This window comes from Aotus nancymaae, unplaced genomic scaffold (genome assembly GCF_030222135.1).
Source record: "Aotus nancymaae isolate 86718 unplaced genomic scaffold, 86718_ANA_hifiasm-v0.15.2.pri h1tg000053l, whole genome shotgun sequence".
Lineage (NCBI taxonomy): Eukaryota > Metazoa > Chordata > Mammalia > Primates > Aotidae > Aotus > Aotus nancymaae.
Genome location: NW_026988467.1, coordinates 13,141,347 through 13,158,448, shown reverse-complemented (window position 1 = coordinate 13,158,448; position 17,102 = coordinate 13,141,347). Strand labels below are relative to the sequence as shown.

Below are 17,102 nucleotides of genomic sequence, written 5' to 3'. Positions count from 1 at the left end.
GTTAATGCTGTGGGGTTTTTTTTTCTTTTTTGCCTGTACCACGAAAATGAAATACTATGAAAGCATGAGTTTTATTGGAAATTTGGAATCTATTACAATAGCCTGATAACTCAGGGAAATTATTATGGCTCTAATTAGCTGGACAGTTCAGATTCGAAGAATGATTGCCCAGCATTTGAAGAGACTAGAATGATCTGTTTAAACAGTCCTAATTCCTAGGGTTCATTTTTATTTATAAACACATACCTTTAACCATTACATTTAACACAGCACATCCTTTTATTGTACAAAAAAATGGTGTTAATTTGTATTTTCTTAGAGTGGGTGGTGTTTGCACTGTTGACGTCTCCCTTATGACCAGTGGTGTACATTTGCAAAACAGTCAGGCTAACCTCCTCCGCCATACTCGTATCGACCTAGCTTCCTAACCGGAAAAACCCCAAACACTGTTAGAACTGGTGAACTTTAAATATGCGGAGAACCATGCTCAAATAAACAGATTGAATCACCACATCTCATGATCTGCCCCAGAGGTGAAAAGGCCTTTGTTTATGTAGTCCTGGATCTCATTTGTGTTTGTCAGGCTAGACCAGACTAGCAAATTCCAGAACTGCCAATTCATTGTTCCTGTAGTTTTTCTTTCTTACTCTAAAACCGAGGTGTCTGAATTAATTTGTACCGCATATATGCTCCCTAAAAGAGGGTAGATGTTAACCAAAACCTTTGATTAGACCCACATCCTTAAGACAGTCAATGCAGAATAGAAATGGTGTGGACTAGGCCCCTTTTGCTCATGCCTTTGGATTTGTTCGTTCTGGTTTCTTTCTTTCTTTCTTTTTTTTTTTTTTTTTTTGGCATTTGACAAAGTTCTTGGGCTGCTTTTCTGAACAATGGATAGAAACCATAAGAATCACTATCCATTGTTCAAGGAAAGAACAGCTTCTCATGCCAAATTCTGAAATAGGAGAGAATTTAAAAGAATAACTTTTTACTGGTAAAGATAAATGACCTTCTTCAGAGACTTTAATAATGTGGGAAGTCCTTCAAAATATTTTTGGCAGCAGTTAGCACTCCCACATTGTGTAATAATTTTTTTTCCTTTGAGGCAAAACATTCAGAGAGTTGGTTATAAAATGCTTTCCTACACTTCAGAAGTATTGGAGTTCAAGGAACAAATACTTGCAGCAACAGTATGCTTCTTAGAAAAATAGATGGCGGGGCATGGTGGCTCACGCCTGTAATCCTAGCACTTTGGGAGGCTGAGGTGGGCAGATCACCAGGTCAGCTCGAGACCAGTCTGGCCAACATGGTGAAACCCCATCTCTACTAAAAAAATATAAAAATTAGTTGGGCATGGTGGCGTGCTACTATAGGCCCAGCTACTTGGGAGTCTGAGGCAAGAGAATTGCTTGAAGCCAGGAGGTAGAGGTTGCCGTGAGCCAAGATCACACGCTGCACTCCAGTCTGTACGATGGAGCGAGACTCAGTCTCAAAAAAAAAGGCCTGGGCACAGTGCTCTCACCTGTAATCCCAGCACGTTGGGAGGCTGAGGTGGGCAGATCACCTGAGATCAGGAGCTTGAGATTAGCCTTGCCAATATGATGAAACCCTGTCTCTACTAAAAATACAAAAATTAGCTGGGGGTGGTGGCAGGTGCCTGTAGTCCCAGCTATTCTGGAGGCTGAGGTAGGAGACTTGCTTGAAACTGTGAGGCGGAGGTTGCAGTGAGCTGAGATTGTGCCACTGTACTCCAGCCTGGGCAATAAGAGCAAAACTCCATCTCAAAAAAAAAAAAAAAGTAAACAATGCTCCTAGGTCACTCAACATTTGTTTGTCATGCCAGAGTACAAAATGGTCAACTGTAGAGCAAAATTCTATCCTGACAGCTGTGCAGATCATGTAAAACCTGTAGATGTATCATTTTGGCATCATGGTATAAGTGACCTAGTTAGATAACAAAAAGACTCTGAAAACTCAGGATTTAAACTTGTTTAACAATTTTTGAGCATCAAACAATGTACCAGAGCCTGTTCCTGGTGCTTAGGTACATCACTGAATAAAAAGAAAGCAAATATCCCTGTTCTCATGGAGCTTACCCTGGTGGAGAAGGGAGACAGACAATAAGGAAATTAATAGAAGTGGCAAGTCCTATGGTAAAAATAGAGTGAAGGGGCTGGGCGCGGTGGCTCAAGCCTGTAATCCCAGCACTTTGGGAGGCCGAGGCGGGTGGATCACGAGGTCAAGAGATCGAGACCATCCTGGTCAACAAGGTGAAACCCCGTCTCTACTGAAAATACAAAAATTATTTGGGCATGGTGGCACGCGCCTGTAGTCCCAGCTACTCGGGAGGCTGAGGCAGAAGAATTGCTTGAACTCAGGAGGCGGAGGTTGCGGTGAGCCGAGATCACGCCATTGCACTCCAGACTGGATAACAAGAGTAAAACTCCATCTCAAAAAAAAAAAAAAAAAAAAATAGAGTGAAGGATAATAGAGATGAAGCAAGTCTTGTAATTTTAAATGAGGTGGTTAGGGTAGGCCTCAAGAAGGAGATGGTTTTTACTTTCTTTGTACATATATATTTTTGAAACAGAGTCTCACTCTGTTGCCCAGGCTGGAGTGCACTGATGGGATCTCGGCTCACTGCAGCCTTCGCCTCCTGGGATCAAGTGATTCTCCTGCCTCAGCCTCCAGAGTAGCTGGGATTACAGGCGCCCACGACTATGCCCAGTTAATTTTTGTATTTTTAGTAGAGACAGGGTTTCACTGTGTTAGCCAGGATGGTCTCAATCTCCTGACCTTGTGATCTGCCCGCCTTGGCCTCCCAAAGCGTTCAGATTACAGGTGTGAGCCACCACCCCTGGCCTTATTTGTACATTTTTAGAGAAAGGGTCTTGCTGTCACGCAGACTGAAATGCAGTGGTGTAACTCTAGTTCACTTAAGGCTCTAACTCCTTGACTCAAGTGATCTTCCTGCTTCAGCTCCCCAAAGTACTAGAATTACAGGTGTGTGACTTGGTGCCCCACCAAGGAGATATTTATGAGTGAAGATTTGCAGGAGCTAAGGGAGCAAATCGTGGATATGGGGAAGAGATTGCAGAGGGAATCATAAAAAGGCCTTCAAGGAGGAGCATGACTGGCACATATGAAATAGAAGAAGGAAATCAGTGTGGTTGAAGTAGAATGGTCATAGCTGGGTGTGGTGGCTCATGCCTGTGATTCCAGCACTTTGGGAGGCAGAGGTGAGAAGATTGCTTGAGGTCAGGAGTTCCAGATCAACCTGTGCAACATAGTGAGGCCAGTCTCTACAAAATGTTAAAATTACCTGGGCGTGGTTTGTGCCTGTAGTCCCAGCTACGTGCAATGCTGAGTCAGAAGGACTCCTTGTGCCTGGGAGTTTAAGGTTACGGTGAGCTATGACTACACCACTGCACTACAACCTGGGCAACATAGTAAAACCTCATCTCTACAAAAAATATAAAAATTAGCCAGGCATGGTGGCGTGCACCTGTGGTCCCAACTACTTGGGAGGCTGAGGTCAGAGAATTGTTTGAGCCTGGGAAGTGAGTCAAGGCTGCAGTGAGCCTTGATTGCGCCACTGCATTCCACCTGGGTGACAGAGGGAGGCTCTGTTTCAAAAAAAAAAAAAAAGAAAGAAATAGAAGGCCAGGCACGGCGGCTCACACCTGTAATCCCAGCATTTTGGGAGGCTGAGGTGGGTGGATCACGAGGTCAGGAGATGGAGACCATCCTGGCTAACACGGTAAAACCCCATCTCTACTAAAAATACAAAAATTAGCTGGGTGTGGTGGCACATGTCTGTAGTCCCAGCTACTTGGGAGACTGAGGCAGGAGAATCACTTGAACCCAGGAGGTGGAGCTTGCAGTGAGCCGAGATCCCGTCGGTGCACTCCAGCCTGGGCAACAGAGTGAGATTCCGTCTTAAAAAAAAAAGGAAGAAATAGAATGGTCAAGAGGGGGAGTATAGGATGAATGTCAAAGACGCAGAGGAGTGTGTGGGACAGATCTGTAGACTGATAGACCGTAGTGGGTTTTTATGGCTTTTAATGTTGACATGTTTTAAAAAGACTGCCCAACATATTGAGAATAAGAGGCCTAGGGTAGAAGCAGGAGCCGAACGAATTGGCCACATCAGTAATCCAAGCGAAGGTGAGGGTGGCTTTAATGACCAAAATATATATATCCTGGAAAGATATATGTGTGTGTGTATGTGTGTGTGAGAGAGCAAGAGAGAGAAGAGACAGACAGACAGACTGGGTCTCACTCTGTCACCCATACTGGAGTGCAGTAGCACAGTCTTGGCTCACTGCAACTTCCACCTCCCAGGCTTAAGCATTTCTCCTGCCTCAGCCCCCTGAGTAGCTGAGACAACAGGTGTGTGCCACTACTGCCCAGCTAATTTTTTTTTTTTTTGCGACAGAATCTCAATCTGTAGCCCAGGCTGGAGTGCAATGGCGTGATCTTGGCTCACTGCAACCTCTACCTCCCGGGTTCAAGAGATTCTCCTGCCTCAGCCTCCAAGTAGCTGGGATTACAGGTATGCACAGCCATGCCAGGCTAACTTTTATATTTTTTAGTAGAGACGAGGTTTCACCATGTTGGTCAGGCAGGTCTTGAACTCCTGACCTCATGATCCACTTGCCCCGGTCTCCCAAAATGCTGAGATTACAGGCATGAGCCACTGTGCCCTGGCCCTGGGTACATTTTGACAGTAAATTCAAGCAAACTTTCTGGTAGATTGAACATGGGATTGATAAAAAGAGGAGTCAAGGACAAGCCAAAACATTTTTTGACCTGGGCAACCCAAAGAGTTGTGATGAAGGAGGACTGGATAGAGCAGTTCTGCAGGGGAAGATTAGAAGTTCAATTTGGGCATGTTCAATTTGAGGTGTTTATTAGATATCAAATGGAGATGCAGGTGGGCTATTGGATATATGGGTCTTGAGTTTAGGAGGAAGTTCTGGAGGTTTATATTTTTATATATGCCCTTTTTGTATATTATCTGTATTTGTGTATAAAAGAGTTATCCTATAGATAGCATTTAAAGCCTCATACTGGAAGAGATCACAATGTAAATATAGAAGGAAATACAATCAAGGAAGCCCTGAGGCACTCCACTGTTAAGAGGTCTGAGAAGGTTTGCAAAGCAGGATGAGAAGGAACAACCAGTTAGGTGGAAAACCAGGAAAGGGTGGTGTCCAGGAAGTCAAGTCAAGAAAATGGAGGAGGTAGCCAGGCACGGTGGCTCACACCTGTAATCCCAGCACTTTGGGAGGCTGAGGCAGGCAGATCACGTGGTCAGGAGTTCAACACAAGCCTGGCCAATATGGTGAAACCCCGTCTCTATTAACAATATAAAAATTAGCTGGGCATGGTGGCACCTGTATTCCCAGCTACTTGGGAGGCTGAGGCAGAAGAATTGCTTGAACCCAGGAGGCAGAGGTTGAAGTGAGCTGAGATCCCGCCATTGCACTCCAACCTGGGCAACAAAGTAAGACTCCGTCTCAAAAATAAATAAATAAAAATAAAATTTAAAAAAGCCGGGTGTGGTGGCATGTGCCTGTAGTCCTAGCTACTGGGCAGGCTGAGGCAGGAGAATCTCTTGAACCTGGGAGGCAGAGGCTGCAGTGAGTCAAGGTTGCAGCACTTCTCTCCAACCTGGGCCACTAAGTGACTCTGTCTCAAAAAAAAAAAGACAGTGGAGGAGAGAATGCTCAATGGTGAAATGCTGCTGAGGAATTAAGTTGAGGCATGAAAACTGAGTATTGTATGAGCAAGTGGAAGTCATTGGTGACCTTGACAAGAGCCCTCTGCAGGGAGTAGTGGGGCAAAAGTTTTGTTAGAATGTATTGAAAAAAACAAAACAAAAAACAGTATGACCTTTGGAAAAGTCTGACAGTGAGACTTAGAGGGGAGGATGCCAGAGACTGTGATGTTGAAAAGTACCTTCTGTTTTAGGAAGTTCCTGGGTCAGTGTAGCAAGTGTGAACTCAAAACCTTAGGGCTTCCAGAAGAATTGTTACATTCTCAGGACGTGGTCTCCTTCTGGCCTCATACCTGCTCCATGATGATATGAATAATAAATTATTTCTCAAAAAAGAAAACATGGCGGGTGCGGAGGCTCATGCCTGTAATCCCAGCACTCTGGGAGGCTGAGTCAGGCAGATCACGAGGTCAGGAGATCAAGACCATCGTGGCCAATATGGGGAAACCCTGTCTCTACTAAAAATACAGAAAAAATTAGCGGGGCATGGTGGTGCGCACCTGTAGTTCAAACTACTCAGGAGACTGAGGCAGGAGAATCACTTGAACCCCGGAGGCGAAGGTTGCAGTGAGCCAAGATTACGCAACTGCACTCCAGCCTAGGGTCAAGCTCCACCTTCAGAATTTCAGATTTTTTTGTGACAAATCTTGCTCTGTCACCCAGGCTGGAGTACAGTGGCGCAGTTTTGGTTCACTTGCAACCTCCACTTCCCAGGTTCAAGCGATCTTCCTGCCTCAGCCTCCTGAGTAGCTAGGATTACAGGCACTTGCCACCATGCCCAGCCAACAATTTTTTTTTTTTTTTTTTTTTGAAATGGAGCCTTATCATTCTGTCTCCCAGGCTAGAGCGCAATGGTGTGATCTCGGCTCCCTGCAGCCTCTGCCTCCCAGGTTCAAGCCATTCTCTTGCCTCAGCCTCTCAAGTAGCTGAGATCACAAGCATGTGCCACCACGCTCAGCTAATTTTAGTATTTTTAGAAGAGAGAGGGTTTCACCATGCTGGCCAGGCTGGTCTCAAACTCCTGACCTCAGGTGATCCGCCTAGCTCAGTATCCCCAAGTGCTGAAATTATAGGTGTGAGCCACGGCGCCTGGCACACAATTTTTTATTTTTTGATATTTGCCAGTTTGGATGAAACTTAGCAGTAGTATATAGTAAGTGTACATTTTCTTTTTTGGTTTTTGTTTTTGTTTTTTTTTTTTGACCGAGTCTCTCTCCGTCACCCAGGCTGGAATGCGGTGGCTGACTTGAGATGTATTTCTGATGGTATTACTGCATTAGTTATATGTAGAGTATACGTCATGAAAATTCCACTTCTTGGAGAGCATTAAAATTTTTTTTTTTCCGCTTTTATTCTAGTCTACTCCAGGACAGAGTATTAAATTTTAAGAAATTTTTTTTTTAGGGGTGGGGCCAGGCATGGTGGTTCATGCCTGTAATCCTAGCACTTAGGTAAGCCAAGGCGGGTGGATCACCCCAGGTCAGGAGAATCGAGACCATCCTGGCTAGCAAGGTGAAACCCTATCTCTACTAATACAAAAAAAATTAGCCTGGTGTGGTAGCGCATGCCTGTAATCCCAACTACCTGAGAGGCTGAGGTAGGAGAATCACTTAAACCCGGGAGGCGGAGGTTGCAGTGAGTAGTGATCATGGCATTGCACTCCAGCCTGGGCAACAAGAGCGAAACTCTGTCTCAAAAAAAAAGAAAAAAGATTTATCTTTAAAAAGAAGATAGCCGGGCCCGGTGGCTCACGCCTATAATCCCAGCACTTTGGGAAGCCTAGGCGGGTAGATCACAAGGTCAAGAGATCGAGACCATCCTGGTCAACATGGTGAAACCCCGTCTCTACTAAAAATACAAAAATTAGCTGGGCATGGTGGCGCGCGCCTGTAGTCTCAGCTACTCAGGAGGCTGAGGCAGGAGAACTGCTTGAACTTGGGAGGCAGAGGTTGTGGTGAGCAAGATCACACCATTGCACTCTAGCCTGGGTAACAAGAGCGAAACTCCGTCTCAAAAAAAAATAATAAAAAGAAAATAAAAAGAAGATAAAAAAGTATGTGTGATATCCATTATCTTGAGGACACTATGTACAAATACCTGTGTACAAATACCATGCTGGATGTTTTCAGTGTTTTTTTTTTTTTTTTTTGGAGACGGAGTTTCACTCTTGTCGCCTAGGCTAGAGTTCAATGGCATGATCTCGGCTCACTGCAACCTCTGCCTCCCAGGTTCAAGCGATTCTTCTGCCTCAGCCCCCTGAGTAGCTGGGATTACAGACATGTGCCACCATGTCTGGCTAATTTTGTATTTTTTAGTAGAAACGGGGTTTTTCCATGTTGGTCAGGCTGGTCTTGAACTCCCGACCTCAGGTGATCTGCCTGCTTCGGCCTCCCAAAGTGCTGGGATTACAGGCGTGAGCCACCAAGCCTGTTTTTTTTTGTTTTTTTTTTTGTTTGTTTGTTTTGAGATGGAGTCTTGCTCTGTTGCTAGGCTGGAGTGCAGTGTCATGATCCCGGCTCACTGCAACCTACGCCTCCCATGTTCAAGCGATTCTCCTGTCTCAGCCTTCCAAGTAGCTGGGACTACGGGTGCCCACCACCACACCCAGCTAATTTTTTTGTATTTTAGTAGAGATGGGGTTTCACCGTGTTAGCCAGGACGGTTTCACCATGTTAGTCAGGGTGTTGGCTAGGTTGGTCTCGATCTCCTGACCTCAGGTGATCCACCCACCTCGGCCTCCCAAAATTCTGGGATTACAGGTGTGAACCATGGCGCCTGGCCTGGATGTTTTCAGTTTTTTAATTTTTTGAGACAGGGTCTTGCTCTGTCACCCAGCAGTGATGTGATCATGGCTCACTGCAGCCTTTAACTCCTGGGCACAAGGGATCTTCCCCTCTCTGCCTCAGCCTTCCAAGTATCTGGAACTACAAGAGCATGCCACCACCCCTGGCTAACTTTTACATTTTTTGTAGAGACAGGGTCTCATTGTGTTGCCCAGTCTGGTCACAAACTGTTGATGTTTATTGCCTTTCGGAGAAAGAGAACCTTTTCCTTCCTTCCTCCCTTCCCTTCCCTCCTTCCCTTCCCTTCCCTTCTCCCTTCCCTTTCTTTTCCTTTCCTCTTTTTCTTTTCTTTCAAGTCAGCGTCTCACTCTTGTCACCCGGGCTGGAGTGCAATCACATTATTTCCACTCACTGCAACCCCCACCTCCCGGGTTCCAGCAATTCTCCTGCCTCAGCCTCCTGAGTAACTGAAATTACAGGCATGCACCACCGTGCCCAGCTAATTTTTGTAATTTTAGTAGAGAGGGGGTTTCACCACGTTGGCCAGGCTGGTCTTGAACTCCTGACCTCAGGTGATCCACCCATCTCAGCCTCCCAAAGTGCTGGGATTACAGGCATGAGCCACCATGCCTGGCTCCCTCGCTCTTTCTTTCTTTCTTTCTCACAAGTTTTCTTTTACTAAAATTTACTTATCTTTTTGCTGAACAAGGGTCATTTATTCTGCATTTTTTTCAGTAAATACTTGAATGGAAGGAGCTTACTGCAAAAGGAGAACAGAAAAAATGGACTGGTAGCAGGTAAGGGGTGAGCGTCTGGGCAAAGAGATGAATATAAGTTTGTACTTTTTTTTTTTTTGAGACAGAGTTTTGCTCTTGTTGCCCAGGCTGGAGTGTAATGACATGATCTCGGCTCACCACAACCTCTGCTTCCCAGGTTCAAGCAATTCTCCTGCCTCAGCCTCCCGAGTAGCTGGGATTATAGGTGACTGCCAGCATGCCCAGCTAATTTTTTATTTTTAGTAGAGATGAGTTTTCTCCATGTTGGTCAGGCTGGTCTCAAACTCCTGACCTCTGCCCACCTCGGCCACCCAAAGTGCTGGCATTACAGGCATGAGCCAACATGCCCGGCAAGTTTTTAAGGTAGAAGAAATACTTTTACACAATACTGCTGATGGAGTAGGGAATTAATTTGGGTTGGAGAGTGAAAAGAATTGATGGGATGATCTGAGTCCTGAAGTAGGAGGGAAGGGCTGCATAAGCAAAGCAATTGGCTTTGATAGTTCGGCTAGTAGAGGACGAGAAGCTGGAATGTATGGGGGCAGATGCTGGCAAGCAAATGTGCTTGAGCAAGTTCATGCAAGAAATGCCACTAATTGACCAAGAGACAGAGTCAAGATAATTATCTATGCTGGCTGGGCACTGCGGCTCACAGCTGTAATCCCAGTACTTTGGGAGGCCGACTCAGATGGATCACCTGAGGTCAAGAGTTGAAGACTAGGCTGGGCGCGGTGGCTCAAGCCTGTAATCCCAGCACTTTGGGAGGCCGAGGCGGGTGGATCATGAGGTCAAGAGAGCGAGACCATCCTGGTCAACATGGTGAAACCCCGTCTCTACTAAAAATACAAAAAAATTAGCTGGGCATAGTGGCACGTGCCTGTAATCCCAGCTACTCAGGAGGCTGAGGCAGGAGAATTGCCTGAACCCAGGAGGCAGAGGTTGCGGTGAGCCGAGATCGTGCCATTGCACTCCAGCTTGGGTAACAAGAGCGAAACTCCGTCTCAAAAAAAAAAAAAAAAAAAAAAAAGAGTTGAAGACTAGCCTGGCCAACATGGTGAAACCCCATCTCTACTAAATAAATAAATAAATATGGCTGGGCACAGTGGCTCATGTCTGTAATCCCAGCACTTTGGGAGGCCGAGGCAGGCAGATCACCTGAGGTCAGGAGTTCAAGACCAGCCTGGCCAACATGGTGAAATCCCATCTCTGCAAAAGTATAAAAATTAGCTGGACATGATGGCAGGTGCCTGTAATCCCAGCTACTCAGGAAGCTGAGGTGGAAGAATCACTTGAACCTGGGAGGCAGAGGTTACAGTGAGCCAAGATTGTGCTATTTGCACTCCAGCCTGGGTAAGAAAGCGAGACTCCATCTCAAAAAAAAAAAAAATTAGTTTGGTGTGGTGGCGCATGTCTGTATTCTCAGCTACTCAGGAGGCTGAGGCAGGAGAATCACTTGAACTCAGGAGGCGGAGGTTGCAGTGAGCTGAGATTGTGCCACTGCACTCCAGCCTGGGCGACAGAGCAAAACTCCGTCTTAAAAAAACAAACAAAAAAATGTCTATGTTTCATCTTTCCAAATTAAGAGAGGAAAAATGGTAGAGTACATCAGTCAAAAGGATTGGATTCCCTCCCTCCCTCTCTCTCTCCCTCTCTTTCTTTCTTCCTTCTTTTTTTTTAGACGGAGTCTTTCTCTGTGGCCAGGCTGGAGTACGGTGGCGCAATCTTGGCTCACTGCAACCTCCGCCTCCTGGGTTCAAGTGATTCTCCTGCCTCAGCCTCCTGAGTAGCTGGGACTACAGGCATGTGCCACCACACCTAGCTAATTTTTTGTATTTTGGTAGAAGATGGGGTTTCACCATGTTGACCTGGATGGTCTTGATCTCCTGACCTCATGATCCACCCACCTTGGCCTGCCAAAGTGCTGGGATTATAGGCGTGAGCCACCATGCCTGGCTTGTTCTTTCTTTCTTTCTTTCTTTCTCCCTCACTCCTTTCCTCCCTTCCTTCCCTCCCTCCCTCCCTCTTTCTTTTTCTTCTTCTCTCCTTCTCTCTCTTTCTTCTCTTTCTCTCAAGTTTTGCTCTTGTTGCCCAGGCTGGAGTGCAATGGCATGATCTCGGCTCACTGCAACCTCCGCCTCCCAGGTTCAAGTGATTCTCCTGACTCAGCCTCCTGAGTAGGGAGGATTACAGGCATGCACCACCACGCCTGGCTAATTTTGTATTTTTAGTAGAGACAGAGTTTCACCATGTTGGCCAGGCTGGTCTTGAAATCCTGACCCCAAACGCAACCTCTCCACCTCCTGAGCTCAAGCCATCTTCCCACCTCAGCCTGCCAAGTAGCCGGGACAACAGGCACACACCATCATGCTCTGCTAATTTTTGTATTTTTTGGAAAGATGGGATGTTGCTGGGTTGCCCAGACTGGTCTTGAACTACTGGGCATAAGCAATCCACCTATGGCCTCCCAAAGTGCCGACATGAGAGCCACTGCACCCACCCAACCCTTTCTTTTTTCTTTTTTTTTTCCTTCTTGGTAGATTCTACTTTCCAAAGCAAATAAAGCATTAGAGTTGTACATTTACTTTTCTGTGTAACAGAATTAACTTTTTGTTTGTTTGTTTGTTTTTTGAGATGGAATCTCACTGTTGCCCAGGCTGGAGTGTAATGGTGCAACCTCAACTCACTGCAGTCTCCACCTCCCAGGTTCAAGCAATTCTCCTGCCTCAGCCTTCTGAGTAGCTGGGATTACAGGTGCCTGCCACCACACCTGGCTAATTTTTTGTATTTTTAGTAGAGACAGAGTTTCATTATGTTGACCAGGTTGGTCTCAAACTCCTGACATCGTGATCTGCCCACCTCGGCCACCCAAAGTGCTGGGATTGCAGGCATGAGCAACTGCGCCTGGCCCTTAAGTTTTTTTTTTTTGAATCGGAGTTTCGCTCTTGTTACCCAGGCTGGAGTGCAATGGCGCGATCTCGGCTCACCGCAACATCCGCCTCCTGGGTTCAGGCAATTCTCCTGCCTCAGCCTCCTAAGTAGCTGGGACTACAGGCACACGCCACCATGCCCAGCTAATTTTTTGTATTAGTAGAGACGGGGTTTCACCATGTTGACCAGGATGGTCTCGATCTCTTGACCTCGTGATCCACCTGCCTCGGCCTCCCAAAGTGCTGGGATTACAGGCTTGAGCCACCGCGCCCGGCCCTTTTTTTTTTTTTTTTTTTTGAGACGGAGTCTCGCTCTTGTTACCCAGGCTGGAGTGCAATGGCGCGATCTCGGCTCACCGCAACCTCCGCCTCCTGGGTTCAGGCAATTCTCCTGCCTCAGCCTCCTGAGTAGCTGGGATTACAGGCACGCGCCACCGTGCCCAGCTAATTTTTTTGTATTAGTAGAGACGGGGTTTCACCATGTTGACCAGGATGGTCTCGATCTCTCGACCTCGTGATCCACCCGCCTCGGCCTCCCAAAGTGCTGGGATTACAGGCTTGAGCCACCGTGCCCGGCCTTTTTTTTTTTTTTTTTGAGATGGAGTCTCGCTCTGTTGTTCAGGCTGCAGTGCAGTGGTGTGATCTCAGCTCACTGCATCTTCCGCCTCCCAGTTTCAAGTGATTCTTTCACCTCAACCCCTCAAGTGCTGGGGTTACAGGCATGAGCACTGTGCCTGACCAGAAATTTTAAATGTATGGATATTTCTGCTAAGGATTTCTTAATTCCTTCCTAACTAATCATACTGCACTGTAAACTGCAATAAACTGCACTGTTCATTTTCATGAGGAATCTGTATGGTCTTCCTGAATATTACAGGACTGATCTGGACCAAAGTTCTGGCTGATAAAGATTTTGTAAAGATCTCATTCAGTGCCTTTCCATTTTCTCATGCATTCCAGAGGCTAAAGTAAGTAATATTCTTGATTACTGAAGTTTGAAGGCAGTTTCCTGTCTACTGAGATTTTATTCTTAGAAGCCCTTATTATTGGTCCTAATAGAATATCTGCAAGAAGTGAATCAAGTCACACCATCATTTTTTCTTCTTTCTTTCTTTTCTTTCTTTCTTCTTTCTTTCTCTTTCTTTCCCTCTCTCTTTCTCTTTCTTCCTTCATTCCTTCCTTTCTTTCTTTTTTTTTCTTTTCTTTTCTTTCTTTCTTTTTTGAGACGAAGACTTGTTCTTGTCCCCCAGGCTGGAGTGCAATGGTGTAATCTCGGCTCACTGCAACCTCCACCTCCACCTCCTGGGTTCAAGCGATTCTCCGGCCTCAGCCTCCTGAGTAGCTGGGATTACGGGTGCTTTCCACCACACCTGGCTAATTTTTGTATTTTTAGTAGAGGCAGGGTTTCACCATGTTGGCCAGGCTAGTCTCGAACTCCTGACCTCAGGTGATCCGCCCCACTTGGCCTCCAAACTGCTTGGATGACAGACAGGCGTGAGCCACCACACCCGGCCAGTTCCTGTTATTAACCCAGCGCCAGGCCTTTGAAGATTATTTAGAAAAAATGCTCAGTTCTCTGTGCTCTCTTCGGCAGCACATATACTAAAATTGGAATGATACAGAGAAGATTAGCATGGCCCCTGCGCAAGGATGACAAATGTTTTTTTAAAAATATTAAATTTTAGGCCGGGCATGGTGGCTCATGCCTGTAATCCAAGCATTTTCGAGGCCAAGGCAGGTGGATTACCTGAGGTTGGGAGTTCAAGACCAGCTGGACCAACATGGTGAAACCCCGTCTTAAAAAAAAAAAAAATTAAATTTTAAAAAGAAATTAAGAAAAAAAAAAGCTCAGTTCTCAGAAAATCTTAGAAGCCAGGTTCAGTCTAAGGAAAGATATTTACTGAGAAATGTGACTTGGTCCCCTTCCCTGTAAAGCGAAAAGTAACAAATGTGTTTTACTAAATAGCCTCACCTCACCAGATTGTTCTAGGCATGACTTTGCATCCTGAAGCTAACCATTCTGCCTCTGGGGATTTATGCATTTTCAGTGATGTTCCTTTCCACCATCTGATGTGATAGTCTGTACAAGTTTCCTATGGACCAATTCTGGGTCACGTTAAAGGATTGTGCCATATAACCTACTTTTTTTCCCCACTGCCTCGCTAAACAACAATGGCGACACCCACAAAATATATCTGTCCTCGCGGTAACACCAGTCCATCTTGCACCTTGCACAGGGCACTTGTTAATCTGAAGGATCTCAAAACCCTTTGCATACATTAGTTGCACTTCATAAATACCTGATTGACTGCAAGCCCTACTAGCCCCATTTTATGATTGGACATCCCAGAATAAAAAGATGGCACCACTTCTTTAGTCAGACAAGGACAAATCTGGGTCACGAGTCTAGCTCCACTCGCCTACTTAAAACTGTCCCTTGGGCTCTCTAAGATCTAATTTTCTCTCTCTTCATGTTCCCCCAGTGCTCAGAAAACATTTTTTTTTTTTTCCCAGAAAACACTTAAAAGTGTCTCTAGGGCCGGGCGCGGTGGCTCACGCCTGTAATCCCAGCACTTTGGGAGGCCAAGGCGGGTGGATCACGAGGTCAAGACATCGAGACCATCCTGGTCAACACAGTGAAACCCCGTCTCTACTAAAAATACAAAAAATTAGCTGGGCACGGTGGCACATGCCTGTAATCCCAGCTACTCAGGAGGCTGAGGCAGGAGAATTGCCTGAACCCAGGAGGCGGAGGTTGCGGTGAGCCGAGATCACAACATTGCACTCCAGCCTGGGTAACAAGAGCGAAACTCCATCTCAAAAAAAAAAAAAAGTGTCTCTAGGGGCTGAGCACAGTGGCTCACACCTGTAATCCCAGCACTTTGGGAGGCCAAGGTGGGGAGATCATGAGGTCAGGAGATTGAGACCATCCTGGCCAACATAGTAAAACCGCATCTCTACTAAAATAACAAAAATTAGCCGGGTGTGGTGGTGCACACCTGTAGTCCCGGCTACTTGGGAGGCTGAGGCAGGGGAATCGCTTGAACACAGAAAATGGAGGTTGGTTGCAGAGAGCCCAGATCGCGCCACTGCACTCCAGCCTGCTGACAGAGCGAGACTCTGTCTCAAAAAAAAAAAAGTGTCTTTGGGTGCTTCTCTCAAATGCCTGTCTTGTCTTTGCTGATAGGGCCTCTGTGCTGAATGTGGGGATTTTTTGTGCTTGAATTTACCTTCGGCAATTTTTTTTTTTTGAGACGGAGTCTTATTCTGTCGCCCTGGCTAGAGTGCAATGGAGCGATCTTGGCTCACTGCAACTTCCACCTCGGGTTCAAGCAATTCTCCTGCCTCAGCCTCTTGAGTAGATGGGATTGCAGGCATGCCACCACACCCAGCTAATTTTTGTGTGTGTGTGTTTAATACAGACAGGGTTTCACCATGTTGGTCAAGCTGGTCTCAAATTCCTGACCTCACCATCTACTCACCTCAGCCTCCCAAAGTGCTGAGATTGCAGGCATGTTTTTTTAAAAAACACGCCCAGTGGCAGTTTTTTTTTTAAAAAAGGAAAACCTCTTACATTTATGCTGGTATGAATGCATATATATCATCAGAAGCAGTTGAGACCCTTTCTAATGCATTTTCCTTTTTTTCCTTAGGACAGGACTTACTTACTTCTTGGGTCACAGATAAGAGATTGTATTTTGGTGTCATCTTAACCAGTGCTGCCCTCTCGAGGTTACAGATGCAGCTGCCCATACTAGAACCTAGGTTAGACAAGGATGAGAATGAACAGAGACGAGGTAAATAAAAGGACCAAGTAGTCATTGCCAAGAGAAGCAGAGAAACCTTTGTTTTCCGCTTTATATGGTAATGAAGTGAAAAGAGCACTAAAAGGGAGCCAGAGTTATTTCTGCGATTGACTTGCTGTGTCATCTTGGGCCAGTCATTTTCTCTGTGCCTCAAATTTCTCATCAGTAGAAGGGGAGCCACTGGTCCAGCCCAGGGGCCAACAAGCTTTTTTATTTTTATTTTTTAGAGATGGAGTCTCACCATGTTTTCCAGACTGGTCTCTAACTCCTGGGCTCAAGCAGTCTTCCCACCTTGACCTCCTTTTTTTTTTTTTTTTTTTTGAGACGGAGTTTCGCTCTTGTTACCCAGGCTGGAGTGCAATGGCGCGATCTCGGCTGACCTCAACCTACGCCTCCTGGGTTCAGGCAATTCTCCTGCCTCAGCCTTCTGAGTAGCTGGGATTACAGGCACGTGCCACTATGCCCAGCTAATTTTTTGTATTTTTAGTAGAGACGGGGTTTCACCATGTTGACCAGGATGGTCTCGATCTCTTGACCTCGTGATCCACCTGCCTCGGCCTCCCAAAGTTCTGGGATTACAGGCGTGAGCCACCGCGCCCGGCCCACCTTGACCTCCTAAAGTATTGAAGTTACAGGCGTGAGCCACTGTGCCCAACCACAGACTTTTTCTGTGAAAGGCAAAATAATATTTTAGCTTTTACAGAACTACTCACCTGTGCTGTTGTAGCTCAAAGGCAGACATAAAAATATATATTTATAAACAAATGAGCATTAAAAAGTTTTATTCCTACTTTGGGAGGCCCAGGGCAGTGGATCACCTGAGGTCAGGAGTTCGAGACCAGCCTGACACATGGTGAAACCCTGTCTCTACTAAAAATACAAAAATTAGCTGGGTGTAGTGGTGCACACCTGTAATCGCAGCTACTCAGGAGGCTGAGGCAAGAGAATTGCTTCAACCTGGGAGGTGGAGGTTGCAATAAGCTGAGATCGTGCCACTGCACTCCACCCCGGGTGACAGAGTGAGATTC

The 17,102-nt window shown here is 46.1% G+C and overlaps 1 non-coding gene across 1 annotated transcript; it reads left to right on the top strand.

The window, feature by feature from the left end:
• The first annotated feature begins 13,846 nt into the window (after nt 1-13,846).
• Nucleotides 13,847-13,952, top strand: LOC135269619 (U6 spliceosomal RNA). The gene has a single exon (XR_010337868.1). It is a non-coding gene; the product is annotated as a U6 spliceosomal RNA (small nuclear RNA).
• The last annotated feature ends 3,150 nt before the right edge of the window (nt 13,953-17,102 follow it).